Source organism: Malaya genurostris, chromosome 2, assembly GCF_030247185.1.
Source record: "Malaya genurostris strain Urasoe2022 chromosome 2, Malgen_1.1, whole genome shotgun sequence".
Lineage (NCBI taxonomy): Eukaryota > Metazoa > Arthropoda > Insecta > Diptera > Culicidae > Malaya > Malaya genurostris.
In genome coordinates this window covers 259,446,593-259,465,753 of record NC_080571.1, presented here as the reverse complement: position 1 = coordinate 259,465,753, position 19,161 = coordinate 259,446,593, and the positions used below count along the sequence as shown (strand labels likewise).

General features: G+C 36.1%; 1 protein-coding gene across 2 annotated transcripts in view; it reads right to left on the bottom strand.

Annotated features, from left to right (window-relative positions):
• The window catches only part of LOC131429690 (dual specificity calcium/calmodulin-dependent 3',5'-cyclic nucleotide phosphodiesterase 1A-like), a 614,729-nt gene that overhangs the window by 530,441 nt on the left and 65,127 nt on the right, over positions 1-19,161 (bottom strand). The window lies entirely within an intron of this gene.

Below are 19,161 nucleotides of genomic sequence, written 5' to 3'. Positions count from 1 at the left end.
TCTAAGGTTCTTAAGAAACTTCAGAAACCAATTTCTGATCTCAAGGAAGGAAATCAAATACTTCTTACAAATGGCGAAAAAGCTCAAAAACTTGCTCAGCAGTTCGAGAGTGTCCACAATTTTAATTTAAACGTTGTGAGTTTTATTGAAAATGAAGTCTCACTGAAATATGATCATATTTCAACTCAAATGTTATTACTAAATGACATTATTGAGACGAATTTTGATGAAATTAACTCAATTATTAGGAAACTTAAAAACATGAAGGCTCCTGGTAATAATGGAATTTGTATATTCTTATTAAAAATCTTCCCGATGTTGCCTTGAGACTCTTGGTTTAAATTTTCAACAAGTGTTTTTCATTAGCCTACTTCCCAAAAAGATTGAAAAACGTTAAAGTAATTTCCATCCTCAAAACTTATAAAAAAAGCAGAAGCATCAAGTTATCGACCAATTAGGGTAACGGCTCCCTATTTCATCTGAGCTCCTATTTCCATCTCATCCCTTCACCTCATTACTTTGAACATGAATAATATTTTAAAACCTACCTGAACCAAACTGTGAAATGTTTTAAAATGATTATAAAAGCTATTGTCACACTTTCCTATTGAAAGAAATTGTTTTAAGTTCTTCGGTTATCGTTTTTTTTCATTTAAAATAAACTCACTTTTCAATTTAGGACACATTTTCGTCTCAAGATTTACAGTTCGTCATGTTTCTGATTATCTACTAATCGATTCGTCTCAAAACATGATCACTTTTTCGCACAATTACACTATCATTGAATGCTGGATGACTTCATAATTAGTAATGTTCACTTGCTACTTGTTTAATTAACGATTTATTACTTCAAAAACTACCCGACAAACAATAAAAGTCTTTAAAAATATGAGATGAAAGTTTTTCACTTAGTTCACTTGATTGCGCTTTGTTTTCATCTCATTTGGTTTCGCAAAGTTGCCAAGTTACAGACCCTGTCAGCTTGGAGCGAAATCAATCTTCAATTCAGCAACGCCATCGCACGGCATCTCATTCAACACATCATGTCAATTGTATGGGTGCGCAGCCCTGCTATTTTGGCGCGCACGAATTTGACATTTCTCTACCCTACTTCTATGTATGAGATTCGATGCGGACTCACCTGAGGGCGACATGCTCGCAAAAAAGGATGTTGCCAATGATTTGTTCGGGAAATGTTAGAGCTGGATATCTTGTTAATATGATGTCTTTGCAAGTTATCTCATAATGTTACAAAACAAACATTGTTTTTCTTCTTCAAAATCTCATCAAAAAGTATGTTTTTGGTATCCGTGACATTAGTTTAATTATATTATTGATATTAATATTTCAATAAAACTGTTTTGGCTTCGAATATTACCAGGAAGAGCATGTTAAATACTAATGATACTAGTAGCACTGGTTTCATTCCGCTATACGTCAACATAACGCTGTGAAGTGTGTGTGTTTCATCGGCTGTGCACAGAGATGCCAGATATGTTCATAGAAAATATGTTTTACGTTGCATAGAAACTCTATATCTGGTCTTTCTGTTTTCACTAATAAAATGATGTTAAATCTGTTTTCACTAATAAAATCTGTTAACATCATTTTATTAGTGAAAACAGATAGACCAGATATAGACTTTCTATGCAACGTAATACATATTCCATGAAAATATCTGGCTTCAAATAGTTCAAATTGGTTCCAAATTTTAATATAAATGTTTGTCAGTGTTCATAATCAATTATCTACATAAAAGATTTCCACTTTAACATGTGATTTGTCCGTTGATTAATAAACTTTTAAAGAATCACTGCAATCAAATACTAATAGATACTCAGAGAGAAAAGTCTAATTTTTTATTTCTTTCTTTCTATGAACCTGTACAAATCTGTATTAAATTTAGGAAATCTTTACAAAATCGGTACTTTGATTTAAACCAGTATGCGAACGCAAAAATCTATACAATACCTTTAAATCTGTATAAATGGCATCTCTGGCTCTACACTTTGTTTTAAGAAGGGCTAATGAATAAATAGTAACAATCACAGTTTTGTTTTTATTTAAAGTTCACCAAATTAACTTTTCAGTAAAATTTTAAATTTAAAGGTAACGGAAACGACTGACAAATTTTTAAACGTTGAAATGATTTCAAACTGGTTCTAAAAATATCGTATATTGTCTCATAGTTGGCATTAGGCCGTTTTTAAGAAGAATTCTGACATTTTGAACCTGAGAGTGTAATAGTGGAATATTTTGTTTTGATTGCTGTCGCCATTGCTAATTTATAGGATGAATAAAGGATCAACGATAGGATGGATAAAAATCCATTGAGATGAAATTAGGAGCAGAGTAGTGAACATTTCATAAGTGTTTTTTGCTGTTTTATGATCATTATTTTAATTTCCAAGGAATGTGAATCAAATCTAAATGTGGAGCAAGGCGAATGAAGCAGTAATATGAAATAGTTATAGTGATTTTAGTGGCTAAATAGAGGTTTGAAGGCGACGTCCTTACAAATGAGATGAAATAGGGAGCCCTTACCCTAGTTTACTTTCTTCTATCAGTAAACTTTTTGAAAAAAATATCTTGTTGAGAATGATGTCTCATATAAATGAGAATTCAATTTTTTTACCAGAGCAGTTTGTATTTCGTCATAAACATTCAACTACTCATCAACTTGTCAGAGTAACAAACATGATAAAAGCAAATAAATATTCTGGGTTATCCACTAGAGTTGCTCTTCTAGACATAGAAAAAGCATTCGACAGTGTTTGGCACAAAGGTTTAATAGCAAAAATATCTGATTTCCAGTTTCCTATTTATTTGATCAAAATGATTCAAAATTATTTAACTGATCGCACTCTTCAGGTTAACGATCGGAATTGTAAATCTGAATTGCAGGTGTTCCGCAGGGTTCGAGCGTAGCTCCAATCTTGTATAATATTTTCACTTCTGATCTTCCGAATCTACCCGTTGGTTGTCAGAAATCGCTATTCTGTGACGACACAAGTCTGTTAGCCACAGGTAGAAATCTAAGAGTGATCTGCAGTCGCCTACAAAGAAGTTTAAATATTTTCAGTGATTATCTATCAAAATGGAAAATTAAACCAAATGCAGCAAAAACGCAATTAATTATCTTTCCTCATAAGCCAAGAGCTTCTTTTCTTAAACCAAACAATAATCACATTCTCAAATTGACATGGTCTGATCAATCTAAATACTTAGGTTTAACGTATGACAAAAAACTGACTTTCAAGGATCACATTGAAGGAATTCAGGCAAAGTGTAATACATATATTAAATGTTTATATCCTCATAAACATAAATTCTCAGCTCTGTCTAGAAAACAAATTATTAATTTATAAACAAATTTTCAGACCAGCCAATTTGGTCAAGTTGTTGTTCCACCAGGAAGAAAACACTTCAAAGGATTCAGAATAAAATTCTGAAAATGATTTTGAAGCGTCCTCCCTGGTTTAGTACAAATGAGTTACACAGACTCACAAATATAGAACCATTAGATGTAATGTCACATAATATTATAAGCAAATTCCTACAAAAATCGATGCAATCTTCAATTGAAACGATTCGCTCTCTGTATTAATTAGTAAGTTAGTATATAAGTTCCTTTTTCCCATTACACAATACAAGTAGGTTTAGAATTTTCCCTACACAAAAATCTCAGAATTGCGGAAGCAAATAATGTGCTCATGGCAATAACCAAATCATATATATAATAGGGCTGAAAAGTCACCACTTGTGACTAAACACCCAATTTAAATCTTAATAATTTAATTTTAACTCATATTCCAATACGACACGGGAAGTCGCTATCGTAATTATACCTGCCAATATAGAAAAGACAACCCCGACTGCAAAATTCCTTTTGGTAGGTTGCAGAAGCCTTTAGCCTTTCGTGCTGATTGGAAACAACATTTTATTTTTCTAATGCATCTAAAAAATTAGTTGGATGGAAATGGTGTCTCTCAGCTAAGAAATGACAGCACGTTTCATTGATAAACTCAACTAAAAAAATAGCTATTTCAATTAATATTTAATCATTAGTAAGGGAACGAGAATTGAAAAATCTAAATAAGCAAATGTAAATTTTTTTTAGTTGTTTCAAAAAATAACTAATTAAATTCAGAAAATCAACTAATTTTTTCGACCAAATGCTGATTTCGGTCTTTCCGTGTATTAAAATTTTTGTTTCACAGTGTATATATTTTTCAGGAGTAGCCAACTTATTTTCTACAACTTTTTTCGGACATCATTTTTGTACAATTTACAGTTTCTGAGTTACCACGGTTTGAAGAAAGTGCTTGCAAAAATACATGCACCCTTTTTAAAAATTAATCTTGACTCGAATTGGTCTCTGCATCCATGCCAAATAAATGTTTTGTCATACTGAAAACATGTGCAAGGTTTCATCCGAATCGGACGATGTGAATTCTGATGAATTGGTAATTATTTCCGGAATTGCTTATATGCAAAAGACCAATCTTGTTGATTGTAGATGATAATTAAAATTGGCACAGTCAGATAAAAAAGTTTCATCCCAATTGTAAATTTTTTATCGCATCAAACTTGACATGAAAGCGAACAGTATTAATGTAATTTGAAGCAAATATCTGGTGTCTTCAAAAAACAACTTCCTTCAAATTTTTCCATTTATTCCTTTCGTTGTTGACAGACACGCAATTTTTGATTCTGACACAGAAGTTAAGGCACACACGGGACCAGGAAACTACCTAGTGTTACGTTTCGTCTTCGACACATCAGATCATTAGCAGTTTATGTTGAGCCGGTAATGCCGTCCACGAGGTTTCAAAACCTCTAAATGACTCTTAAATGAAGACGACCAGAAAATCGTTTTATGTGTTTCGTTCGGCACGCTAGAAATGACATTATTAAGGGGGTTCTTTTCAAACTTGGAACATATTTTCTTGGTATAAAATGGCTTCACCCTACGGTTTTGAAATTTTTTTCGCTTTAATATTATCGTAGTTTTTCATCTCGAAATTGGCGGAAAATTTAGAGTAAGATCGCGTTTTTTGTTTGAATATGCCACGAACTGTTAAAAAATCAAAATCATAACTTGAGAACGATGGAAGGGAGAGAAATAACTCGTACTTTAAGTAAATTTAAGAACACTTTTGATTTTCGATCATTCTACGCCGAGTTATCGTGTTCACCGCGCAACGCGATTTTCAAAAGAGGTTTTGGGGAATGCTCTGTTACCGCTTTATTTTCTCATATTAATCTACGAAAATTCAACTAAATATTCTTTAAATGATGCTTTATAATGCAAAAAAAGTTTGAATAGATTTGCTTAAGTTGTTTCTCCGTAAAAAATTACAAATAAAAGTGTTTTTTGATTCAAGTTATCCCTTATTTCCCCCTTAAGCTTTCTGAAAAAGGTATTAATTTTTCGTCTGCTTAGCGGTTTATGGTGATCCACGAGGTGGCATTAGCAGCTAAACATAAACTGCTAATGCTTCCGACAAAAATCGATGCAATCTTCAATTGAATCGATTCGCTCTCTGTATTAGTTAGTAAGTTAGTATATAAGTTCCTTTTCCCCATTACACAATACAAGTAGGTTTAGAATTTTCCCTACACAAAAATCTCAGAATTGCGGAAGCAAATGATGTCTTCATGGTAATAACCAAATCATATATATATAACAGGGCTGAAAAGTCACCACTTGTGGCTGAACACCCAATTTAAATCTTAATAATTTAATTTTAACTCATATTCCAATAAATAGTTATTAAAAAAAAAAAAAAACTGCTAATGCACCAAAGAGTCAAAAAGGGAACGAAAAAATATGAAAACTTGATGGATGAATAGGACCCCGCACGCTTCATTATTTAAAATTTGATTAAAAATAGTTTAGCCTGAGATGAAAAAAATAATCGTTCCTCTGTGTCTTGTACTTCGAATTCTGAAAAAGACTGTCCGCTCCTATCGAAGGTGGTGAAACATTGCTGCACCGGTTCATCGCCTCCCGACGCAACCACGCATCGAACATCTTCGGTATCGCAACCATCTGCGTAATTTGCGGTTGTGGGACTTATCTCGAAACACGCTTCGATACAATCCGTTTACATATGTCATGCAGCTTGTATCATTAGTGGCTTAATTCGATTTACATATCTCATCGCATGCACAATTAGTGTTTCTCCCACGATGCTGTGTGTGTGTTCCCCGCACGCACATTTAGTCAGAGGGCGAAAGAAAAAAGAAATGAAAAAAAACTAACAAACTGGAGTCGCACCGGTAAGCAACTCGAAGCTGCTGGACCAAAAGACACAGCGAAACAGGTTCCCGTGCGGTGAAGGCTGCGCGTGCTGAATGCAGCCGGACCGGCATCTCATCGCGAAGTGCCAGGGTTTAATCTGGAATCGCCTCGAATTGGGGAAGAGAAGGTTTTTTTATTTTAATTTGACAGAGTTTCAGTTGTAAGGACTGTGAATCTGCCAAGCGAGGGAATCAAAGCGTGTAAATTTGGTAAAAAATAGGACCCTTGCTGTAGGAAAGAAAAAAAAAAACACAAACAAACGGCTGGTCTAGAATGCGAACGCCAGTGCAATGTTGCTTCATGGCTGTTTTAGAGACGCACCGAACTGGTGCATGTCAGCAGCAGGTCCAAATGCAGCTACGTGGTATGCGCTTTTGGCTCCTCATTAGCTTGATGAAGATCTTAGGTCGCAATGTTGTAACAATTAGCTAAAGTATTCTGGTCCGGTCGAGTCTTGCGATATGATTTTGCCTTGAAAGTGTAGAATTTAGAATGTAGATTCCGAAAGTTTTGAAGTATGTAAGTACGATATAACAAAGTAAGCTTTCGAGATTGTCCAAATCATACCAGTTCAATTCCGTTCATATGAAAAAGCATCCCTTGGGTAAATACGTACCTGAAAGGAAAAACAAAAGAAACATGATTAAAGAATGGATAAAATTGGGGAAAAGTTCCAACACGGGAAAGTTCAAACATACAAAAAGCACTAAGCATCTAGCGGAGGCTAGTGGAAGCTCTCTGACTGAAAATAAAAGATTCACTGACCGGTAATTTCCACCCAACAGTCAATTCCAATATGAAGCTCCAAAAGCAAAAGCTCGTTAAGCTAAAAAGCTCACGTTTCGAATGATTGTTTTCTGCTGCTTCTCTCGCACGGAGTTGAAAGCTCCGATAAAAACTAAGAGAGCGTATACTACGAGCAACAGATGGTTGCAGAGTTTTTTTTTGCTCAATTTAAACTGAATTGTCTAGAAGGCACTGTTTACTTTGGGAATAATGTGTCACTCATGAAGGATGGTTTAATAAAGATTAGGATGTCCAAACTGAACTGTGCGTTCTACTGCATGTTAATATGTGTGGGATATCTTCCTCAATACAAAGGTTGACTAAAAGATCTCTTTTTCGTGATTAGTCAATTGATGGTTACTTTACAGTACTTTTATTGAAACTATAAAGTTACACAATTATATGGCGTCATTTTTTCATTTTGAACGGAATATCGATCTTTACTCTTGATTGAGCCAATTAGCGTTCGTACAGTGGAATTGGAAATGGAATAAGCTCATTTCTTTCATTTAGCCCTGGATATCCGTGACTTGTATTCATTCCTGGCAAGGATGTTCCGCATTGTTTGAAAGTTAGCGTTGTATCTTCTGGTCACATCTTGGATCAAAAGACCGGAATAACCTTAACGCACCTCAACACCTTGCTAACAGTCCTAGTCACTTGAAGTTATGCCTGCAGTGATGCCGGTGTCAGTTTCTTGTCTACACAGGGGATGCAAAAAGCGAAACATCGTACAAAGAGGAAAGCGCACTTCTTCCCAGTGTCGAATAGACAGAACTTGAGCGTCTTCGCATGAATCGCTCTCACGCGCTCTCGCCTAAATACACCCAAGTGACCACTGGTGCGTACTAGTGGGCGAACACTTCTGTGATTTAATTTTTAAATTTATAGAAGGTAACGATGGTCTTACTATGACAATCTTTTTCGCAGCAAGGAAAAACTAAACTTTAACGATAAATTGCACTTTTGATGAATTTGCGTGCCCCACGATTCTCTTATGCGAACCGTACACCAGAGTCCTCACCGGCGTGCACACTTCGGAGAAAATATCTTCATCCACCTCAGAGAATTTCAGAGCTCTGCTCTAGCAATTTAGTGCGATCGAATGCTAGAGTGGTGTATATGTGTTAAAGAGAAGAGCTCTCGTTGATGTTTTCAGTGCGAGGGGAGAAATTATACTTGTTCTCCGTCACACAGAGGAGACATCTCTGTTGCTCAGTTTGTAGTACCAAGTAGTCTACCTGCTTCATTGTCTTCACTGTGGGTAGTGAGCAAATGCGAATGAATAGGCATAAACACCAACTCGATAACACAAATCTCTCTTCGACCATAATGATAAATGAAGGATGGCGGTTCTCACTTAAGTTTTCAACTATCACCAGCAAGTTAGAATCGACAATTTTCGACTGTTTGAAATCTATTGATATGTGTTTCGAAATATTAAAAATCAAAACTGAGAGAGGGAACAATTAATTTATGATTATTTTGTAATTGATATTTCAGTTATTATGACTGGTTTAGCTTTCATCCATTATCTAGAACCAATTAGAATGTTTACATGAACCTCACTTGAAGGCCGCTTTCTCATTCAACTGTAAGATATATTTTGTTACTTCATGAGATAAACTGACGGTGGTTGAACTGAGCTTCGGTAGAATGAGAAATGAATGAAGGACAGGATGATGCCCATTTGGTACGATAGCGAAGGTTGTGTGTTAGAATGTGAAGTTTACTGCAGTAGAGTGCTCGTTAGTGTGTGCACACATTCGATTTCAATTAAACGGAATGAAGTTTTACAGCACTGCTTGTGATGATGAAATAGATTTTAAGATTATCAACATTCTCACTTTAAATGACAATATAGGCCATTCGCAAGTAGCACGAAAAGAGGTAGGCCGAGATTGTTCTCTTACTCTGATCCATGGAAAACGGAAAACATCATCTAAATTTGTTAGTCATATTAGTTGGTGGCGATGCAAACTTCCCATGGCTACACTGGTTTCAGTTTCCTGTTCCGAAAGTAGTAGTGTAAAATTACAAAACGAAACTCACATCGATTCCACAGATATAACTGGCAGACCATATTATTTCCTCGGATGTCGGTGAAGTTTTACTGACTGTCAAACTACTGAACATCTAGTAACCAGTTCAGTAAAAGCTCCCTTTGCTGCATGATCGGTAGAGTTACGTTGAACTTCGGTCTGTCATAATTCTACTGATTGACTTTGACGAAATTTACAAAATAATCCCCAAATACTACATGGAATGAAAAGTGTCGAGCCTCTCAGGGAAAGACGTGTATAGTTTCGTATCGTGTATATTTTTGTTGAGAACAGGCCCCTGGATGGCTCAATACCAAATTTCATGCCAACTTATCTGTAGTTTTTTAATAACAGATGATCGTGTCAGATGAATTCTAGTTTTCATCAAGCTATGCAAAAAGACGCGCTAGCGCATTCATGCATAAAAGCAACGGTGAAATTGAATGATTTGCGGTACAAATTGGTCCACCATCCGCCGTATTATACAGATCTGGCCCTCAGCGACTATTATTTGTTTCCAAACCTGAAAAGGTTTCTCATTGTAGAAACTGAAGCCTATGTTGAAGGCATTGACAAATCTTTTATTTTCAAAAGGCATCAAAAAGGTGGTGGACCGATTGGCCAAGTGTATCGCTCTAGATTGAGATTAAACTGAAGAATAAAATGTTTTCACGGTAAAAACTCGACTTTTTCTCGGTTAGACCTGGGACTTCTCATTCCATGTAGAATATAATTGTCTTAATCGGCGAAACATTATTGGTTTTCTATTTAAAAAATATTTTTTGTTCCGAATAATTCATTTATTTACTCGTGATGAATGATGGTTTACACTCACTTTCCAAAAATAATTTACGCAAATATAATGATCGTATATCTTTCGGTTGTTATCACTAGCGTTCCAATTTCAGTAGAATGTGAGATCATGAATCGTTTTATTAGAGTGCAGAAATGGATGGAAACTTACCATCAGAAATAAGCATTATCTATTTTTTTGACGATAATTAATTTACATCACAATGTTTCCTCTGCAATAATCAAAGTATTCCCATCTTCACTTTCGAAAATTATGTTATTTCACAGATCTGTGTTTTTTCTGAATGTATGGTGATGGTCATAGTAATTTTTTATTGTTTTAATCAATTTATTGTGAGTACAGCATTTGTTTCAGAATAAAAATTCGTGAGGGTAATGTAAGAGACATAACTGGATGGCGAGAATGTAATGCACTGTTCACATCACATTTACCTATCAGTTCATATCAAAGTTAGGTACCGGTCGATGTAGTGAAAAATTGTAATTAGATAACATTTTTCGCAAATATTTACACTTTGAGGGCCACTGTTCGCCATTTTCAAAATTGAGTTTTTCACACCGGAAATTCACGTAGATTGTTTGGTCAATTCACGTAAACCTTTTGTGTTGACTCTATTCATGTTAGGGGATGTTCGTTTAACATTCATTTTCGTCACGTAAAATATTCAATTTGACATTTGAAATCATTTTACGTGATTTTTCAAGTGAATCTAACGTGAATTTGCATTTGAGTGTAGTTTGAATATTATTCAGTTCTTTTATAAAATGAAACATAGTTGGAATCAGTATGGTAAAGTATTGTCATCATGTCGAAGGATCTGTACAATGAATGAACAATGTCAAAATAGACGCGAAAATCCATTATAAGATCCTTATTTCTATGTGTCGGTTTTGCACGATACGCTTTGTGCCATGATTCATTCAATTCATGCGGTTGTAATTTTGCGCGCCTTATTTTAGCACTGAATTTCACCTTAATGCTTGTTCATACCAAACATTTTAGAAGACTTTAATTTTGAGTCATTTGTACTTATCTCATGCTACTGAAAATTTTATCATAAATGGCTGTTAATATTTCCGATGATATGGAGAACCAATTAGGTTCCTGCATTAAATACAACAAGAGATATTCGCGATTAAGTTCTGCCCATTTTTGTAAAGGGTAAATTTTGAAAAGGCGTCCAATAGTAAAGTAAGTATTCACGACTAAAGAATTTAAAGATCAGTCAAAATATCGTTAATCGCTAGTTACTACTTTTTCCACCTCTCAGGCAATTTTCGAATTCCATCTCGAAAATATGTCTCGTCTTTTGAGGTGATTCAAGTTTGAAGTCAATTTTCAATTTCTTCGAAAGAAGTAAACCGATGACCGATCTGATCGTGCTGAATCCGTCGGAACAACCAGTAATGTTCCACTTGAGCGATTCCAAATAGTAATGCCTCCAACTGTTTGTCTTCGATTTTTTTGGTTGTCCAGAGCGAGGCCTGTCACTGAAATCTTCATTCTTGAAACGTCGAAACCATTCCCTCAATGATTATTCGTTTGGAGCATTATCACCATAAACATCCACAAGCATTCGATGCGTTTCAGCTGCACTTTTCATCCAAATAAAACAGACAACCAATACTTTCCACAAATGCTGCTTAGTTAACACAGAATTTCTAATAATTAACACAGTTAAAACAAGGCTTTTTTAGAAAAAATCTCAATACTTTAAATAAGTAAAACTTTTACTGAGTTTGACAAAAGAATAGCTATTTGATACATGACCTCAAGTTGGGTAAATTTCACGTATCGTTTAGTAAAAACAATATTTTATAGACCGTAACCGTCAGGATAATTACCGAAAACCAAAAGAGAAATTTAATGTGTGAGGTTTTGGAGCCGATAATAGTTCGAAGAAGGCGAAACAGGTGAACAAAGAACACTAAGCCATTAATTTCAACCATGCCCAGGTAACCAATAAGTGCATGCTAATGCCACATTATGGCAGCAAATAATCGCTAATTAACATTTCAATCGCTTTTGAGACTAGATTAGGGTCGACTTTGGAAAAATATACGTCTGTTCATAGATAATGCTTATTTATGACTAGTGTGCATCCTGTGGCTCAGTCGTTTAACAGACGTACTTGCGATCCATTGATTCTCGGTTCAAGTCGCGGCGGTTGCTAACAGTATTCTCTTTTTGTCCCGGGTTGGTGGTTCAATGCATAGGATGCTGGTCTTACAAGCCAGTTGTCGTATGTTCGAGCCCCGACCTGGAAGGAGGTCCATAGTACTAGCCATGCAATGATTCTGTACGCTATATGAATCTGCTGCGAAGTCTGTTGAAACAGAAAGGCCAAATTCCACAAAAGGAATGTAATGCCAAGACTTTGCTTTGCTTTGTGCATCCTGAAAGCTGAATTTTGATTGATTCACAACAGATGAGCTCTCAGTTCGCAGATATAGAGCTATGAGAATTTTTGGTGCTCATAAAAGGTTACCTAACTGCCATCACTAGTGCTTACTGGTTACCAGGGTGGTAGCGATGCTCATGTTCTTCATGTAAGGCCATTTTACACTGATTTTGGTATTCAATCGCTCTATAAAAGCACGCTAATAAAGGCTGATTTTCTGCTGGTATATTTTTGGCAACACTGTTTTTGACAGATCACGCTTGAATCGTGTCTTGTGTGATTGTCAAACTTTTTCAGTTTGGTCTATAATTTAGTCATGAACCGACTTAAGAACGAACAACGCTTGCAAATTATTGAATGTTACTATCAAAATTCTAGCTCGGTTAAGAGATTAAGAGACCCACTTTTTTATCGAGAAGTATGCTCAGCAACGAAGTTCATTTCTGGTTGCGTGGATACGTCAACAAGCAAATTTGTCGCATCTGAAATGAAGACCAGCAAGAAGCATTGCAAGAGCTATCAATGCATCCCAAAAAAGTTACTGTTTGGTGTGGATTATGGGCTGGTGGTATCATCGGACCGTACTTTTTCAAATACGACAATGGGCGGAACGATGCTGTGACCTATTTTGCCAAAATGGACGAATTGGACATGCCTGAAATGTGGTTTCAACAAGACGGTTCCACATCCCACACGGCACGAGAAACAATGACCAAATTAAGAGCCGCCTTCGATGAACAGTTTATCTCACGTTTTAGGCCCGTTAATTGGCCGCTTAGATCGTGTGATTTAACGCCTTTGGACTATTTCTTGTAGGGCTATGTTAAGGCTCATGTTTAGCAACGATTGACACATTGGGAGCCAATATTGAAGCATTTATTCGTAAAATACCGGCCGATATGTTGAAGAGATTGCTCCAAAATTGGACCTTGCGCATGGGCCATCTAAAGCGGTGCCGCGGCCTACATTTGCATGAAATTATCTTCAAACAATAAATAATATTGATCGTTCTATGGATTCGAGAAAAGATTTCTCAACTTTTCTCAATTTTATAAATGTTTTTTTAATCAAATTCCATACCTCTTTAAAATCACCTTTTACTAGCATTTTTCCTGTTTTGAGATAGCATACTATGACAATTCCAGAAAACCAACAGTCTACTTTCGAAGCACTCGTGTTGACCTCAGTCCATTGTAAGATAATTATTCTGTTCTCTGGCGTATAATAATGGATACAACCATGTATTCAAAGTGCGCTTGCGTTTCTTTTTTTCGTTGTGCGGGATCCATCGGCAGGATATCTTTTTCAGCTGCAGAATCTTGCCCAACTATGGAATGCTCGCACTTTTTCTCTATCCGGTCATCCGCTATAATTTTATGTATTATTATTATTGTCATTTACTTTACCCCGGTTCTAACCTCCATTTTATGTAGTGTCCTGAGCCATGTAGTGTCCTGAGCTTCGTAGGGCTCTGTCGCTGCGTGCTTTATCGGCACTGAAAATGACCATCATGTAACTCTCATAATCGGTGTAATCTGCAGGATCAACAACCCCATAATATTTATCAAACTCTTTTTGGTTTCTGTTTTCGGGAGGAGCCAGGGCTTCTCTAGCCCTCTCTCTAGGTATATGCCTAAAAGTGTCAACAAACCACTGTCAAAGATTTTCGATACTTATTCCTAGCGTGCTAGCGATGCGTGATGCCATTATTTTTTTTGTCTGTGAGTTAATAAAATTGTTTAAAGCATTTTCCCCATCATGCGAATCAAAAGCCCTGTCACTGACTGCAATAGTGCCTCCGGCGCCCAATTTATAATCTAAATATCAGAAAACTGCCAGCTTGCCTGTTCGATTGCCTTTCCGTTTCCGTCGTCCCAGCGAACGTCAATGACTCCCACAGAGCAGATTGAATTGTTGAATTGTTGGGCGATGCTAGGTGAAACAAAGCTGCATAACGGACAGTGCGACACCCCTTCCAATCTTCTATCAGTAGTGAATAGGGGAAGTTACCCTTCGAATCAGCATCAGCGAAAGTAGTATCCTTTAATTTTTGGTCAAAGTGTTGTATCTTGATAGAATGGATTTAAGTGCACAAACGACATTACCGGTCATCTCAAACTCTCCGTAAAATGTATGACCGTACGATTCAACTCTTCCAGTAAACCAAAACTAATCGCACCACTTTTCCGATGTCCACTCGCCATAGTTTGGCACTAATAAAGTGAACCCTTCTAAGCTCCAGTCGTTTGCGATCCGTTATCGGTCCGCATATAAGGCGGACATTTTGCGGAAAAAGTGCACATTCCAAGTCTCGACACCGGTATTTGCATAAAACATGCAGCCATGTAATGAAAACGTTGTCGTCAGTGAACCGGGATCCAGCCTGTACGCCGTACCCTCGGCCAACACTGCGGCACCGTGGTTCGTTGGGGCCAACGGTACGTGTGAAGCATAACGGAAGCAGATGGCACAGCATTTCATCAAGAATTCAAAGGATGTCGAACCAAGGGAGTTAAATTGCATGCATGAAGAGCCGAGCCTCGTAGGACGTACGCAAAAAGTGTGTGCTTGACAGTTTGTTCTCGGTTTCTCTGCGCGGACAGAAGCTACCAAGGAGCAGATTACACATTTTTAGGCCGCGTGAAAATGGAAACTCCCTTGCATCAATCAAACTGTTTTCGTGAAAATTTGTAAAGCTTTCCAAAGTGTAACAATTTCGATCGTAAAAATGGAAATCAGATAGGGAAGTGAACATTTTAAGGTCAGTGCTTTTCGTGACTGCCACAACACCATTAAAGCCAGCAATTCAGGAGGTTTGCAGCGTAAATCGATTTGAAGGCTTACACGGGGATTTACGTAAATCGTTTTGTTGTCAAATTACCTGTTATCGGAGATAAAACGGATTCGAGGAGCGCCCCAAATTCTCGGTTCAGCATCACTCGATAATTAAATATGCCAGATCACGACTCACCCGGTGGTGTTTGTATTGGTTGTCAAAATTACGAAAAACGAATAATGCAAACAATTTGCATTTCGAGGACGTGCAATTTTGGCGGCGATATTGACATGGAATTAATCCGATTTGCTCTGGAACTAAGCAAATAATGGTGGGAAAAATATATGTGGGATTCGACAAAAGATCAGAACTAAAACATTTAATTGAATTTGACTTAGGAAACAAATCACTTTTTAGAAATTCTCTGGTTAAGGCCATCGTCCAAGTACCATGCGCGTGAGTGGTTTTAGGAAATTTTCGATGGAAATTTTGAAAAATTTGACAAAACCAAAAACATACAGACCTTTGAAATACTTTTATCTGCTACAGGGTGAAAATGACTGGAAAATTCGGAGGATTTTCCGAGTCTTATCAAAAATAGCACTGAAAAAATGAGCTTTTTTGGTAACCTTTCACAATTATTTGAAAAAATAATTCGATGGAATGAAATTTTTTTTTCAAAAAAACCTTATACTGGCAACAAGGATCACATTCGGACACATTTTTGGAAAACCTTTTCACGCTTTTCATGTAAAATCAACGAATTTCATATAACCGATTTCGTGAAAATTTTTGAAGACGGAAGACGCCATTTTGGAGATCCGAACCACTTCAAACATCGTTTTCGGTCATCTACTCATCAATCCTTTTCCGAAAATACCCACAGTGTAAGGGTTTTTAAGGAATATCGACAAACCGGAAGTCGCCATCTTGGATTCCCGAACCACCTCAAACATCGTTTTCCGTCAAGTACTCATCAATCCCGGTTCGAAAATACCCACATTGTAAGGGTTTTTAAGCAATATCGATTAACCGGAAGTCGCCATCTTGGATTTCCGAACCACCTCAAACATCGTTTTCCGTCAACTACTCATCAGTCCCGTTCCGAAAATACCCACATTGTAAGGATGTTTAAGAAATATCGATAAACCGGAAGTCGCCATCTTGGATTTTGAACCGACCCCAAACATCATTTTCTTGCATCCACTTATCACATCCGTTCCAAAAATGGCCATGTGATTGGGGGTTTCCACATTCATTACACAAAACTTTTTTTACGAAGTAAATTCCAAATAACGTAAACTTTTTTTACGAACTTTTTTACGAACTACCTCCATTTACGAACCCCCGTTTAGTTCGTAAATGGAGGTTACGGTGTATGAGTAATATGAGAAATCACACCATTTGGTGGAATAAGAATAGATTTTTAGGATACAGATTGAAATTGATTTAACTCACATATGAAATTTTCCTACATGACAAATGTTTGCTGTAACGAATAAAATCATTCCTAAACAATTTTATTAGTAGAAAAAGTTCTATCTTCTTGGAACTCCGAAAATGATTAGTGACTTCAAGTGTGTATATTTTTTGAAACGTTAGTTAGCACCCTTGGACCTTGAACTATCTAATATCTGAACGTAGTAATTTAATTCTAATTCATTCCAAAATTGTTTTTATGTTTTGCGATGCAATTCACTCTGTGGTCACAATATCACTGGAAAGTATTACGACTGTAGTGACAGCAAGCTAGATCTAGCCAAAAATTTTACAGCGTCTTTGTATGCTTGATGAAAGATAGAAGGCAATTCTCCAGTAACTCTTTCTCAGGCCCGTGTGTACAAAGAAAGAAATTATGAATTTTACAGCTGACATAATTCTTCAAACGATACAATTCATAACTACACTGAAGTCTTTTTTATGCGAGTTTACGTACCGCATAAAAAACCGCATAACTCTGAAAATTCGCATAAAAAAACCGCATAACTCTGAAAATTCGCTTAAAAAAAACCACATAACTCTGAAACTTCGCATAAAAACAACCGCATAACTCTGAAACTTCGCATAAAAAACCGCAGAAGGGAAACCGCATAACTCTGAAACTTTGCATAAAAAGGCGGGTGGGTAATATCAGAGACATAACTGGATGTCGTGAATACGAAAAAACTGGCACACTCCCATCACTTTTCCGAATACCAGTTAGTTGATTGATTGTATGAATTGTGCAAACTTTCCCCTTTTTTACTAATAGAGTTTGAAGCGATGCACCTAAATTAAAGTACAGATTGATTACATTAAACAGCTACTATTCTACAACTATATTTTCCAAACTTGAAACAATTCCTTTTTAATTTGCTAATATAGGAGGCTAGGTACGACAAATTTGTAGTTTATTTTTATTGAAGCTATGAAGTTCAAAGATATCTGATTCTTCTCGAAATTTCAATACGAGACCATTGCAATGGCCTGGTCTGAAATGTATCGACGATTTTCGGTATGCAAGAGTCATTTTAATAATAATAATTATAGTAATAATGATAATAATAATAATAATAATAATAATGATAATAATAATAATAATAATAATAATGATAATAATAATAATAATAATAATAATAATAATAATAATAATAATAATAATAATAATAATAATAATAATAATAATAATAATAATACTAATAATAATAATAATAATAATAATAATAATAATAATAATAATAATAATAATAATAATAATAATAATAATAATAATAATAATAATAATAATAATAATAATAATAATAATAATAATAATAAAAATAATAATAATAATGATAATAATCATAATAATACAGATTAATCTGTATATATGGCAACCCTGTTTCGCATGGCATATTTTCACACGACCCCATACTAGTATACAGATGTGTTCAACATCATCACTTTCGCTTTCGCATTGCCGTTCGTAATTGAATGTGTTAGTGACGGTACAAATTATTTTAATTTCCATTTTGATGAATCTTTTGGTAGGAAATATTGAAAGTGTAATGAGCTCTTAATGATTATCTGTGGCACTAAAAAGTGCCTTGAATTGTCACAATCTACAAGATCTGCATTTAGATCTGAGATGGTTCTCGTGTGTTTCGGCAACATTTGCTCAGAAAATGGTAGAAAATCGAAAAAATTCAACTAGTTCTTTATGATTATCTTTAGCACTGAAAAGTGCTTTGAATTGTCTGAAAAGTGGTTTGAATGGGCCTTGCTGGACTTTTTGGCTGCCTTTCTACCGGTTTTCGGTGCCATCGTGCTGACGGTGTCTCGTACATTCAGAGTAGCTGCTTTAACTTAAATGACGCTATTTCTCACATCACATTTCATTTTATACCTGCTTCTGGCAGCGGTGTACGGACAGCCCCTTTGCCAAAATTCCTTTTCCTGTTCGCAGAATGGGAAACAGTGAGACGACAGGTCCTCGATGTTACTCTCGTGTATGTCTTGTTTCGGGAACAGCAAATGGTAGGAAAAATGAACCACTCAACTTTTATATGGATGCTGCGATTCTATTGGTAGTTAGGTTATAAAAATCGCTACACAGATCACTGAGCTATGAGCTTTCAAAAGGAGGGGGGTGTATTCAAGGGAGGTGGTGGTTCAAGGTAGTGTAGGGGGGGTCAAAAAGTGGGGATGGTGCAAAAATTTGAAAGAGAAGTGCGTCATCCGCAATATTGACTCTGTAAAACAAATTCTAAGAACGAAGTATAAATTGTCAAGTTATTTGCACTTTTATATACAGTCTGCTACATTAGAGCGTGGTCACAATTACTAGCGATCGGTAAAGTGGAATGGTGTGATTTTTTACAACACAAAGGGCAGTAGTGTCCTTCATTCAATGCGAGAATAAATCACATGATTTTTGTTTACAATTCAATCTCAGCATTTTTTTTCCAAAATGAGTACCGCGTACGCTTCGCGCTTCGAAGCAGTCTTTTTTTGTGCTCGCACCCGAACGGTCCTTAAATGACCCAAGCTGCGTCGACATTTTTCACCTCTTTAAAA